This window comes from Primulina huaijiensis, chromosome 5 (assembly GCF_012295235.1).
Source record: "Primulina huaijiensis isolate GDHJ02 chromosome 5, ASM1229523v2, whole genome shotgun sequence".
Lineage (NCBI taxonomy): Eukaryota > Viridiplantae > Streptophyta > Magnoliopsida > Lamiales > Gesneriaceae > Primulina > Primulina huaijiensis.
This window is the reverse complement of record NC_133310.1, coordinates 17,276,514-17,289,399: the sequence shown is the minus strand read 5'-3', so window position 1 is coordinate 17,289,399 and position 12,886 is coordinate 17,276,514. Positions and strand designations below refer to the sequence as shown.

The following is a 12,886-nucleotide window of genomic DNA, read 5'->3' as shown; positions in this document are numbered from 1 at the left end:
AATGGTTCTTACTCCATTTCCTAGTCAACCAATGACACATTCGAGGTATCTGTACATTAGGACCTTCCCGACGTCTAGCAAACACTTCAGCAATTGGTGGAAAATATTCATAGGCCAAAATCTAGCACAAAAAATAAACACATTATTAATATGATATAAAATAACAAGAATATTTTATTTAATGAACAATATTTAGTTTCCTGTAAAGGATGAATAAATCCACTCTTATGGAAGCTATCGAACCCACTGAAATCTGGATCATTCCCACGGCGTGCTACCAAATTTTCATAGCTTCTGAACTTAGTTTCAAGATCTTTTCTAAGTCCATAAATTACTTCTTCGAAAGCTATTCTACCCCATAGGTAGTTTATAAAACTATCAAAGTTATTTACTAATCTAATCTATTCTAAATTCACTGTATTATTTTTATTTTTTCTTTGTCTACCTAATACACCTACCACGAACAAATACAGGCTAATTTCACCTTCTCAATGTCTATTTCTTCCCCTAAATCATTCTCATATTCATCAATTCTATCTAACAAATCCCCCAAACCTATACAGTAACTTCCACCAAAATGTCTTTCCCTAAATTCATCTTCTTCAGGTATCATAGAATAAAAGTTTGAACAATTTAGGTCAGTTAACAAACAATAATCTAACAATAAAAATCGATAAGGTCGTTTACGATATATCATCCAAAATTCATCACTTCCACTATCATAACTTTGCCTATTAATCAAAAACCATAACAATTGATTGAAATTGTTATAATTCTTAGTACATAAAATTAAATTACCGAATTGAGTATACTGCACCAAATATTCTATCTCTTTCTCATTTAAAAATGATACAATCTTCTTACAGATTTCAACGTATCTTGATCCTAAAGTTAACTTGCATTCAACGAATTGATTCTTTCCAAGTTTAGTGGGAAAGTAAATCTGAAAAAAAAAACAAAAACAAAACAAACAAAAAATTTATTAGTTGTAAAAATTTAAAAATAAACTTTTTTGTTCATTTTAAATTGGGTCGAGGTGGGTCGTGTTTGTTTCCCGACCCAAGGTGAAGAGCTAGGTGCTCTTCACCTTGGGTCGTGACCCCTTCACCCTGGGATGTGAAGCACGACCCAGGAAGCTTCTTCACCCTGGGTCGTGACTTCACGACCACCCAGGGGCCGTGTCGTGAAGCTTCACGAGACGATTTCACGACCCAGGTGAAGCTCTTCACCCTAGGTCGTGAAACACGACCTGGGTGCTCGAGCTCTTCACACAGACGAGACTCAATAGATTTCATATCTCAAAATAAATTTCTTACCAATACGTGGTTTTTTCGTTGGATTTGTTGTAGAGGAATTCTTTGTAGACTCATTGTTAATTGTTAGCCAAAAAACCAGAACAATGTATGCAGGATGGAAGATTGAGAAGAAAAAGATTTTTTGTAAAGATAAAGAATGAAGTGAGACCTAGGGTTGAGTCGAGAAAAATGAAAAAGATTGAGTCGAGTGAGTTTTTTTTATTTGATTAAATTATAGATTTTATTATATATAAAATTTAAATATACTAATAAAAAAATTAATTTTTTAATAAATTTAAGACAAAGGATAAAAAAAATAAATTATATTCACTCCGGAAACTATTTAATTACGCTGAATTTATCAAATTTTACATGGCCAGAAACCAGCCCGTTATTCTCACCGGGCTCACCGATGACTGGAGGGCCTGCAAAGAATGGGTCTCCGGCGACGGAAAGCCCGATCTCACATTCCTTTCCTCACGATTCGGTACCTCCAAAGTCCAGGTAAACCATACTCTACGACGCCATCTTGTTACGAATTTATGGGAAACTGAATTTGGGTGTGGCGTTTTCGTAGGTTGCCGAGTGTGGCACGAAGGGATTTACTGATCAAAAGAGGGTGGACATGTCCGTTTCTGCTTTTATTGACCGATGGTAGCGGATTTCTGGTTCCGATGATGGAATCGCTGATGGTAATTCGCTGTTGTATTTGAAAGATTGGCATTTTGTTAAGGTGTGCATTTGTTGGAATAATATTTTTATTTGCACTTGAAATTTTCATCCCTGAGTTACATGTTTCAGATCCCCCGCGGACTTTATTATTTAGTGAACTTTTTACGAATATACATATAATTTACACATCAGTTCACCGAGCTTGAATCGTGAATCTAGTTTTAGTTTGATTAACTTTGATCTTAAACTAGGCCACCTACTACTGAGGACATCTCCAACCCATATCCTCTATTTTTCATCCTCTAAAATATAGATCCATGATCTCTATTTTTAAAAACTTTCTCCAACCCATATCCTCTAAAAATATTACAAAATACTCCATTTCTTTTTTTTTTTTTCATTTTCAAAAACACACACATATAATTATTTAATTACATAATGTATTATATAAACGAACTTAATTAATTCGATAAACATAATACAATAAAACATGTATTAAACTCAATTTATTTAAAATAATACATTTTTTTGACACGAAAAACATAAACGACAAGATACAACATTCATAATATAAACATAAAATTTAATCGCGACAAACATAAACAACACATATGGTTTAAAGAACAACACATAAATTGACCATTAAAAATACTAATATTCCGAAGTATTGTACTCCTTCCACAAATAGTCAATAAGAGCATCTCGGAAAAAAATCTCATGTTTATCAAGTTAAATAAATTAAATAGACAATAAGTGTTTCTAATAAATTATGTTATTAATTTTTGTGATCATTATCTTGTTTATTATTTCCATTTCATGATTCTTATAAACAATAGACTTATAATTAATTCATAAAAATAATAAAAAAATTAAAATAAATTAACTAAGTATAAAAATTATTTAACATTAAAATTAATTAATTAAATAATTTGAAATATAATAATATAAAATGGAGCAAAACAAATACATAAAAATACAAAAGGACTATTTTGCAATTGTTATGATGGCATTTCAGTAATATGGTGGAATCTCCATATGAATAGTGATCCTCCAGAAATGGAGGTTCACTATTGCAATCTCCAAAATGGAGATTGCATTTGGAGTTGGGTTGGAGCACCAACTCATACTCTATTTTGGAGATTTCCTCCAAAATAGAGATGGGTTGGAGATGCTGTAACGAGCTCCAATTCGAAATGTAGTTAGAGCCAAACTTTACTCTAAATAGTTCTTTCTTCAAGCTTCAATTGAGCTCCATCTGACTAGATAAATTTCGGGTTTGAGACCAAATAGGAAATTATGGGGCGGCATTTGGATGGACTTGATTGTACGATATGCCAGAATGAGCTTCAACTCTTGTAAAGATTCCAATTTGCTTAATTCTTCATTCATTTGCAGGAGTACCCTGAGTACAATGCCTACAGTACTCCATCTTATTTTTGTGATGACTGGCTGAATCTGTATCTTGATAAATACAGTATGCATAGTGATCCCGACTCTTTACAAGAAAGAGATGAAATTAGTTGCTCTAATTACCGTTTCGTATATATGGGAGCAAAAGGTGCGTTAATGTTCTCAATGAACTCATTTTGCAAACCACTGATTCATTCGCAGATGAATACATGTCGAAAATTGATTCAGGTCAATATACACAGACTTCGAGAGACGATATGAAACTTTTGATTGCAAGTGCAGGTACATGGACACCGCATCATGCTGATGTTTTCATGTCATACAGTTGGTCAGCAAATGTGTGTGGCCGGAAACAATGGTACTTTCTTTCTCCAGGATAACATCACCTTATTTTTGACAGGTATTAGTGCATTCTCTTATAGTTTACTGTTGCAGCGCAGAATTGCAATTTTTGTTTACCTGAATATCAAGGAAAAGAGATGAAAATTTTGGTAAATAATGGAAATGAATGGGCAATAGCTATCATCTTTTCTCATTTATCTGATGCAAAAAACTGCCATATAAATTCAAATGTATGAACCATTAAATTGGTGTACAAAAAAGATGAAATGTATTTCTTGTATTAGGGGAAATAAGCAAATTTCTTAATCTCTTGTTTCCTCTTGTAGGCTCAATTTGTACCTTTCAAATCTTAGACTGGCTACTCATACTTCTACATTTTTATTCAGGAATATGAGGTTTTCTTTGTATAACATCTTTGAAGATGTTTGCAAATTAAAGTTCCCTGGAATTGATGAGGTATACTTATTCTCCAAATACGTTATCTTCTTCTTCAAAGTGCTTTTAAAGGGGAAACAATTTATTTACAGTTACTAGTAATATGCAATTCTAGGCAATCTGGATGGAGTGTATTCAAGAACAGAATGAGATCATCTTTGTCCCCAGTGGCTGGTATCATCAAGTTCATAATTTGGTATGCTTTGGACATTGACCCTATTTTCTATATTCTTCATTTTCCACATAGTTTGCAAAATATTGAAATGAGCTTTATGTTTCTTTTCCTAAATGCTATTCTTCTAAATTTTTAACTAAGAAATGAAGGTTACAGACATTCAAACAAAATTTTGTGCTTCCTTCATAACTTTTAAGGATCCAAAACTGTGTTACACAGAAACTAACGTAGGATAATCATGTATAGGTATATTATCAAGTGGTAAAGTCCTTGGATCTTGCGCCATGATGTAAGAATTGTGTTCTGCACATAATGTGCACAAACAGGGATATATGGATATTGTAGGTTGACATTGCTGATGCTTGCAATGATTACTATTGGATTTTAGTTGCATAGCTCTTGTTTTTGGTGATTGAGTAAATTTCAGCATCATGATTCATGGGATCTGAAGTGAATGTTCTGAAGACTCGTTACTCATTGCGTACTTTTCTTTTTGCTACCGAACATAGAGTTGTACAACTGAGAGAGCTTGTATTCATACCTGATTATGTATGCTAGATGCTAATGTCCAACAATCTCTGTGATTATTAGGAGGATACGATATCAATTAACCACAATTGGTTCAATGCCTACAACATATCTTCGGTGGTATGGACATTATTAAAACAACTATTCAGACAAAAAGTGTTTTATTATAATGCATTAGGATTCACTGCTGTTATGGTATCTCCTCTCTCAGTGGGATTTGCTTTTGAGGGAATATCGCGAGGCTAGGTGGTACATTGAAGATATCAAGGACATATGTGATGATTTTTAAGGGCTGTGCCAGAAAAATCTTGCAGCTAATGCAGGTATGCCTTTTATTTTTCCTCAGCCTATGAGAACCAAGTCTTGAAAATACTGGAAATCATTGTTTCAATCACTGTGTGCACAAATCTTTAAGATATTACATCACACGATAAGAATACAAGTGCAACAACCATAAATACTTGCATTCCATGCATGCAATTTATCGTCGTTATTGATAGAAAAACCAATTATACCACATTAACGCATTAAAATTCAAAAAGCATGCACTGACAAACACATTTTAATTTGTAGTAATTCAATCAATGCCTGACTACATTATTTTTCTTCTTTTTTTTGGGTATTTCTAACGCACCACTTATTTGACTCCAAAAGTGTGGTCTCTGTTTGTAGTAATTTCTTGAAAATGTTTGTGCGTCATAATTTGGAATCAACTTTAATATTTAGCAGTGATTTTACTGTGATAAGTTATCCTAGATGGAGTTGTATTTCCTTGTAGGAATGGATTTTAGCGATCTTTTCATCTTCATGATTCGGTTTGCCTTTGCCAATCTGATCTTACTTCACCAAATAACAAGCGACGTTGGCGATATGCACTGGAATTCATCTCAAATGACTCAGGCTGTTCTTTCCCATCTGAAAAGTATCCAAGAAATTTCTTTGAACATGAAATCTGTGGACACATGGGAAAATCAACGTCTCCCGTTACATTTTAGGGAAACCATTGAGGATCAAATGTTTATTGAGTTCTGCAATGATATGGGGAGAACTTATGAAATGGTATTCGACCATTGTAACACGAATGATAATCTAAATCGAACCTTACTGGAACAAGGTCGATTTAATCTTTCCGACTTTTTGGGTTCTCATATTTGCAGTCCTCGTAACCTTGTTAGATTTGTGGACTATGCTTACAAAGTCGTTGGAACTGAAATTTGATGATTCTGTTGCTGTAGATTATTAAGCAATTCAAATGTTGTAGTCAGTTGACTTGTATAAAAACCAGCATCACTAATGTAATTTCATGTTTGAAAAGACCCTTTTTTGCAGTCTAATCAGTGAATTTTTATTTTAGCTCAATCGAATACTCTAACCCTTTGGAAATTGATTATTTCGCATCATTATTCATTTGTTCTATCTCATCGAAAATTCGTAATTTTTAAAACTGTCATTGAGATTTTATTAAATTAATCGTATAAAACATCTGATAATACTTTATTACAAGAATTCTGAAAAAAAAAAATTCATGAATTAAATAGCCGACATCCTAGGAGGTTTCCAGTCGTCATCAGAGCCGCTAAAATTTGTAACGTAATTCACAACTGATCAGACCTGGCTGAACTTGGAACGACATAGATCAAAAGGTCGTTCATTATCAGGAGCAATATAAACTATCTAGACCGACCTGTTAGTTTAATTCCATAAAGATCTAGCGAAGATATTGTACTGAATGACTTGATCGATCGTACTAGATAGATAGTTTCAGATAGACAACATTTCATACGCAATTAATTCATCGATGAGAACGACATATGTATATACTCAGCGCTTCAATCTTATTTTACTCTAAAGGATGCCAAAGGTGTATAAGTACTTTTTCAATCTTATTTTATTCTAAGAGTAGGTCTCTTGTGAGACGGTCTCAGTAATCTTTATCTGTGAGACGGGTCAACCCTATCGATATTCACAATAAAAAGTAATACTCTTAGCATAAAAAATAATACTTTTTCATGGATGACCCAAATAAGAGATCTTTCTCATAAAATACGACCCGTGAGACCGTCTCACACAAATTTTTGCCTTGCTCTGTCAAAGGTGTATGAGTACTTTTTTAAATCAAGGTCAGGGAATGACTTTTAAGGAATCAAAAGCACTACATTGAATTCAATTAATTTGGAATATATAATTTTAAATACGATAATATAATTTTAGACTATTTATAATAGTAGGGCTAGGTTGTTGAGATTTGTTGACTTAAGCATAGCCAAAGGAATCATATACGTCCCGAAGAAATCACTAACGAATTTTGTTTGTTTTTATTAATTATATTAATTACTTGGTTGACTGAGCCTTAAATATATAATTTTCTAATAATAATATTAAATCTGTCTGCTGAGATACATCTATTATTTTATTTTTATTTTTATTTTTATTTTTTGTTATGAAATAAAATTAGCTGGAAGATATTGGAAATCTAGTTTTGTGACAGAGATGTTCCTCACGCACTATTTTTTTTTTTCATATTTAATGCGATTTGTTTCTTCACAGTGGAGTTGTACGTTCCCATGAAGACATATAAGATATGATTTCGATTGCATGTCTCTTTTATTTTATTATATGGCTTGAGAAATTTTATAATATACTTCCTTTTCTTTTTAAATTTGGTTGGGTCAATTAAAATAAAATGAGAGAATATATATATACATATAAACCAACAGCAAGTCTTTTGAAGACAATATGTCTCGTCGTCGGATATGTATAACGTCTGCATCGGCTGTATTCTTGGAATTTCCATAACTAAATTACCAAAAACACCAAGTCCTAAAAAAATATATTAAATCTAAATCAAAATTTTATTCAATGAATTCACTATTTTACAACTTAAAAACTAAAACAAACTCAATGTTCAACTTATTCAAAATCGATGTCAATGGTGTATAAAGAAATAAATTTTCTGGCCCAATCATCATCTCCCAAAATTCATTTGATTCTTGATATTCTAGTTCATTCTCATCTACAACAAATCTAATAGATGAGTGATTGTCACTGAGTAATTGAATGATGCATATTTTCGTACTTGAAATACACAAATAATATATCAAAACATCATAGTATCAACAAGAATTTAAAAATTCTCAATAAAACATATTCAAAATTTTCATGAGATTTCTCTCTAATTTCTCTCTACTAGAGAATGTCATAATTTTCTAGTTTTAACATCACCAAATTGGGTCAAAAGTTTCTGACTTAACTCCGCAGATCATCAACGTTTAGTTTCACTATACTAGACAATGTCATAGTGATTCCGATTAACTCCGTAGACCGATCGTAACTATATAGTTTCATCATACTAAACAAGGTCATAATGATTCTGGATTAACTCCTCATATAGATCATAGTTGTCTAGTTTTACCCTACTAGAGAATGTCATAACAATATAAACAATGCACAATCAAATAAAGTTACTAAAAGATCTTCAATCATATAATAGTGTGTCTCACGTGCCTACATGATCTTTCTAGGGAGAAATAACTCTCTTTTTTCTTTTTTCTTTTTTTTTTACGTAGAAGAAGAATGATCTGATGACCCATTCAATCGAATATAGTTATATTTTGAGATTAGCTTGAGTTGGAGATGTGAGTTGGCCCAAGAAGTCTCGTGCTTCACCTAGCTCCTTCCTCTTTATAAGAAGTTTCTTTGAAACTTGGCTCCTCGCTATTTTCAAAGAGATAGGGTTAATGTTGGCGCATCTTCTCCTCTAATTCCCACGTAGCTTCTAGAATAGTATGATTTGACCATTGAACCTTGATATAAGGGATAGTTCTTCGTCTTTGTGCTTGGTCTTTTGTGTCCACAATTCTATTGAGAATTTCATATTTCAAATGAAATGTCCTAAATGTAGGGATTTATCATATTAGGAGTTATGTGCATGTATTGTAATATCTATTCACAACATTCGGCGGAATATATTAATTAAACACCCAAATAAACTTTACTGAATAAAATAAGACATAATCAATCATGCACATGTATAAAAATATTTTGCGATGCCTCGGTGAAAATATTCACAAGAAAATTATAATTACTTGACAAAACCAATAGTAGTGAAACTACAAAAAACTAGCTTCCTTAATAAGTCAAGGAAGTAAAGTACATCTCGAATTAAAAAAAAAAAAAAACCAAAACCATGGATGCAACAACTATATCCCAAAACCCGGAGCCATGAATAACTTTTCAACCAACACTTTACACGAGTGTTGTCTTCGAGTGTCTCCAACACTTTATGGCGACATATCAATACGCCTTGGCTTGAGTTTTTTATTAATTCTCCGATGTTATTCCTTGCTCTTCATGCGGTGTTTCACTGCTTTCCTTCAGCTCGAAAACCAACCCCGGACGAGCAACAACAATGATATCTTATTTATAGATCTTATATGTCATATAGTTTATTCCTTGCATAGAGTCCTACAGAAATATGAAAACAAAAATTTCATAAGAAAATAAACTATTTTGAACAATAGAATAATATCTAGAGATATTATCATAAATATCAATATTCAAGAAAATCTTATTAGTTTAGAAAGAAAAAATTCCATAAGGTAATATCACAATATTATCAACAAGGAAACATTAATTAAGGAATAAGTATTCCTTTCAATCTACCTCTTTTTGTCTTTCTGGACAAAACATTCAAAAATGGTATTATCTTTATGATATGCATTATCCTCGCCTGTATAATAACTCCCCCTGAGTTATATAGTTATCTCCCCTGAATTCAAACATGTTAGTTCACTGTTATCATATATGTGTTGTAATACGTAAACCAAAACAGTCAAAAATTTCATTAACAGAACAAGATAACTAAGCAAACAGAACTAAAAACTCATAGATAAAATAATCAAAGAAAAACCAATCAAACTACGGAGCATCTCCAACAGTATCTACATCAAGATCAGCATCAGACTCACTCATTTTTGCATCAGCAGCTTCAGCTTCTAGGTGGATTCTACTCCTTTTTTGTCCAGCAAAAGAAATAACATTTACTTCCAACAACAACTCATACTCAGCTACTGGGGCTTCATTCATAAAATGCAATGACCTCTATTGCGGTCAGTATTTGTTGTTTGCCAAAAAATATTTAAGGTTGAACATGGCAGATAAAGAGCACATCATACTCAGAAGGCTTTTCCCTAGAAACAAATTTAACTTTATCTGATTTGGTTCCGTATGATGAAGCACCCAAATTTCCAACATCCTGGGCAACACAAAGCTCAAAGCATGGAAGATCAACCTTCTGGTTTCCCTTGAAATATGCAGGAGCTATCTTCAGTTGGTCACTGACATCAGAGAGTTCTTCATCTACATCCTTCACAAATCATCAAGACACCAAAATCTCATAGATCAAAGAGGGAAAAGGTATTTTGGTCGATTTGAAGCCTCCATCTGCAAACTGTAGAATAGTATTGAATACCATCCAGCCAAAATTTAAAGTGGTACTTCTAGTACCAATCATGTAGATAACAATGACATGTGGTTTAGTAACCACTGTAATGAATTTGTGGAGGAAGTCCAGTTTCTGAATGCGGTCTTGTGCAAAACAGAATATAATGAAGTTAAATTTGCAGCAAACATCTTTTTGGGATGATCGGGAAACACCTTGGTTAGTCCTCCAATGAGATCAAACTTCACCGATCTTCCATCTCCAACAATGGATAGGATAATGCAATAAAATTCCAGAACATGTCTTCTGGCATAGGGAATCACAGTGCTCACAATAGCAAACATTCCTGTAAACCCTCTGACCCGATTTCATAAAATAACAGCGGAATTTAAAATTTTTCTTGAAGGAAAGAAGGTTTAAAAATATATTTCCATATATAAACAAAAGTATACACATGATCAATCAAATGATACAAAAAAATACAAAATATCATTTTGTATGATCATGTCCAAAATACTATCAAAATAATCTTTCCTTCTTCCATCTCTATATGCATATGACTCCGGCCTCAATCAACGTCCCCGCTCGTCGCTCTTATCTGCATCACATGAAATAACTGAAATGAGTATAAAACTCAGCAAATGGAACTCTTGCATAGCAATATACATATACCATACTCTGAAAACATGGCTTTGAAAACATTAAATACCATCAACTCTGAAACATGAATATCATAGAATGAATAACAATAACGATGGTATTTCTCTTTTCTCTGTTGGATTGATATCTATATAGTAACTCTGTCTCTGTACCTATATCCCATCGATATACATCGATAACTCTGAGGGATATAAGCATATGGTCGTTGATCAACTAATTGCATGCAATCTCTGACTATGTATCTATCAATCCAATAAAACATTTGAATTCTCTCTTTGGCATTAAAACAAACACTTTGAAGACTCTATTTTCTTTTGTATTCCCTTTAACATAATTGAGACATAAGAATGTCTCTAATATACAACAAGGTGTATTAATATATAGCATGAATCAAATGGAAGGGAATAACACTTTAAAACCATTGAAACACAATACATATATTATCATGTGAGCACAAGGAAATGAATTCCACTTGCTACACTTGGAATCTTGAATCTATACCCTTGGTTGGATTCCTACAACAATAAACTATAATTTGAACCATCAATAACCCAATAATCACAAACTCATACCATTAAATCCATAAAACCAACACCATCAACAAACCCATGATTTCTCCCAACACCAAAACCAAGAATAAACTATACCACAAGCTTACCTTAGCTCCTTGAACTCCAAAAGAACCCTGATCACACTTCAATAATCCAACAAGTAGCTTGAATCAAAGAAAGGAAATGAAACCCTAACCTCCCCTTGAGAGAAAGAACCGAGAAATGGGAGAAGAAATGAGAAAAATGAACCATCTCTTGCATTATATCACTTAAATCTCGAAAACACGCTTCTACTGTTCATGCACCGCGGGTGCGCTACCTACCTCACCACGGGTGCGGTGTGCCTTCGGCACCTCAACCAAATTTCTGAAATCGACGACCGCGGGTGCGCTGCTCAAATCACCGCGGGTGCGGTCTGCTCTCAGCCAAAACAACTCTATGCAACAAAAATCGAATCGCAACGCTGATACAACACAACTACCCATCAATTAATATCAACAATACCACAAAACAATAATAACCAACAATACTATGACCCATAATCACAACTCTTAACATCTAAATCAAACTTAATCTTAACCAAATAATCCATAAACATACAAAATCTTAAACCGTACCGTTCACCAGGCTTGGATATTACAATTCCCCTATCTTTGATGCAAACAGTCATGTTCTGCTTCCACAGGTCTCCACATCAATATTTTTTCTTCTATAAATTCCCTATTGATGTACAATAGCCACAAAGCTAAAGCTACTTCAGAGTAGAACTTTGTGGAGAAAAACTTGCTCACATCATAGTCCATAGAGTCAATGTTGTCTTCGGTGTTGACAACATCAGCCTCAACATTGGCAGCAACATCATCAACACACTCACTTTCTTCACCATCATTATCTCTTGACTCATCATCATCAGTATGTTCCTCAGACTATAAATTAGATTCAGAAGAGGAACTGTCAGAAGGGTTAGGGCAATTGTCATCAAATTCTCGTAGAATCTCCTCGTTGGGATCTCCATCAACAGATGTGTTTTTTTTTTTTTTTAGCCTTTTCTTCTTTTAAGTGAGCAAGCAACTCAACCAAGGATTGTTCATCGTCAGTAGAATCAACGGGATCACTAGGTCCTGGAACATCCTTTGGTTTTTCTTCAGAATATGATTGAACAGTAGAAGTAGAATATATTGTGTTCTTCGCAACAACAGCAAGTTTTGGTCTTGCGACCAACTCAAAATCCTCACCATTAGAGTCTTCTCTATAAGAGAAATCGGGATCCAAAAATTTTGCGGAGGATGATGACCCTTTAAATTTCTTGGATTTGACAAAGTCATGGTCATACCCTGCTTCTCTCTTTGACCTTCTTACAGGTGGATTAGGGGGAAAA

At 33.4% G+C, this 12,886-nt stretch overlaps 1 pseudogene; it reads left to right on the top strand.

Annotated features, from left to right (window-relative positions):
• Positions 1-1,635: 1,635 nt before the first annotated feature.
• LOC140976722 (arginine-specific demethylase JMJ20-like) lies at positions 1,636-6,171 on the top strand (annotated as a pseudogene).
• The last annotated feature ends 6,715 nt before the right edge of the window (positions 6,172-12,886 follow it).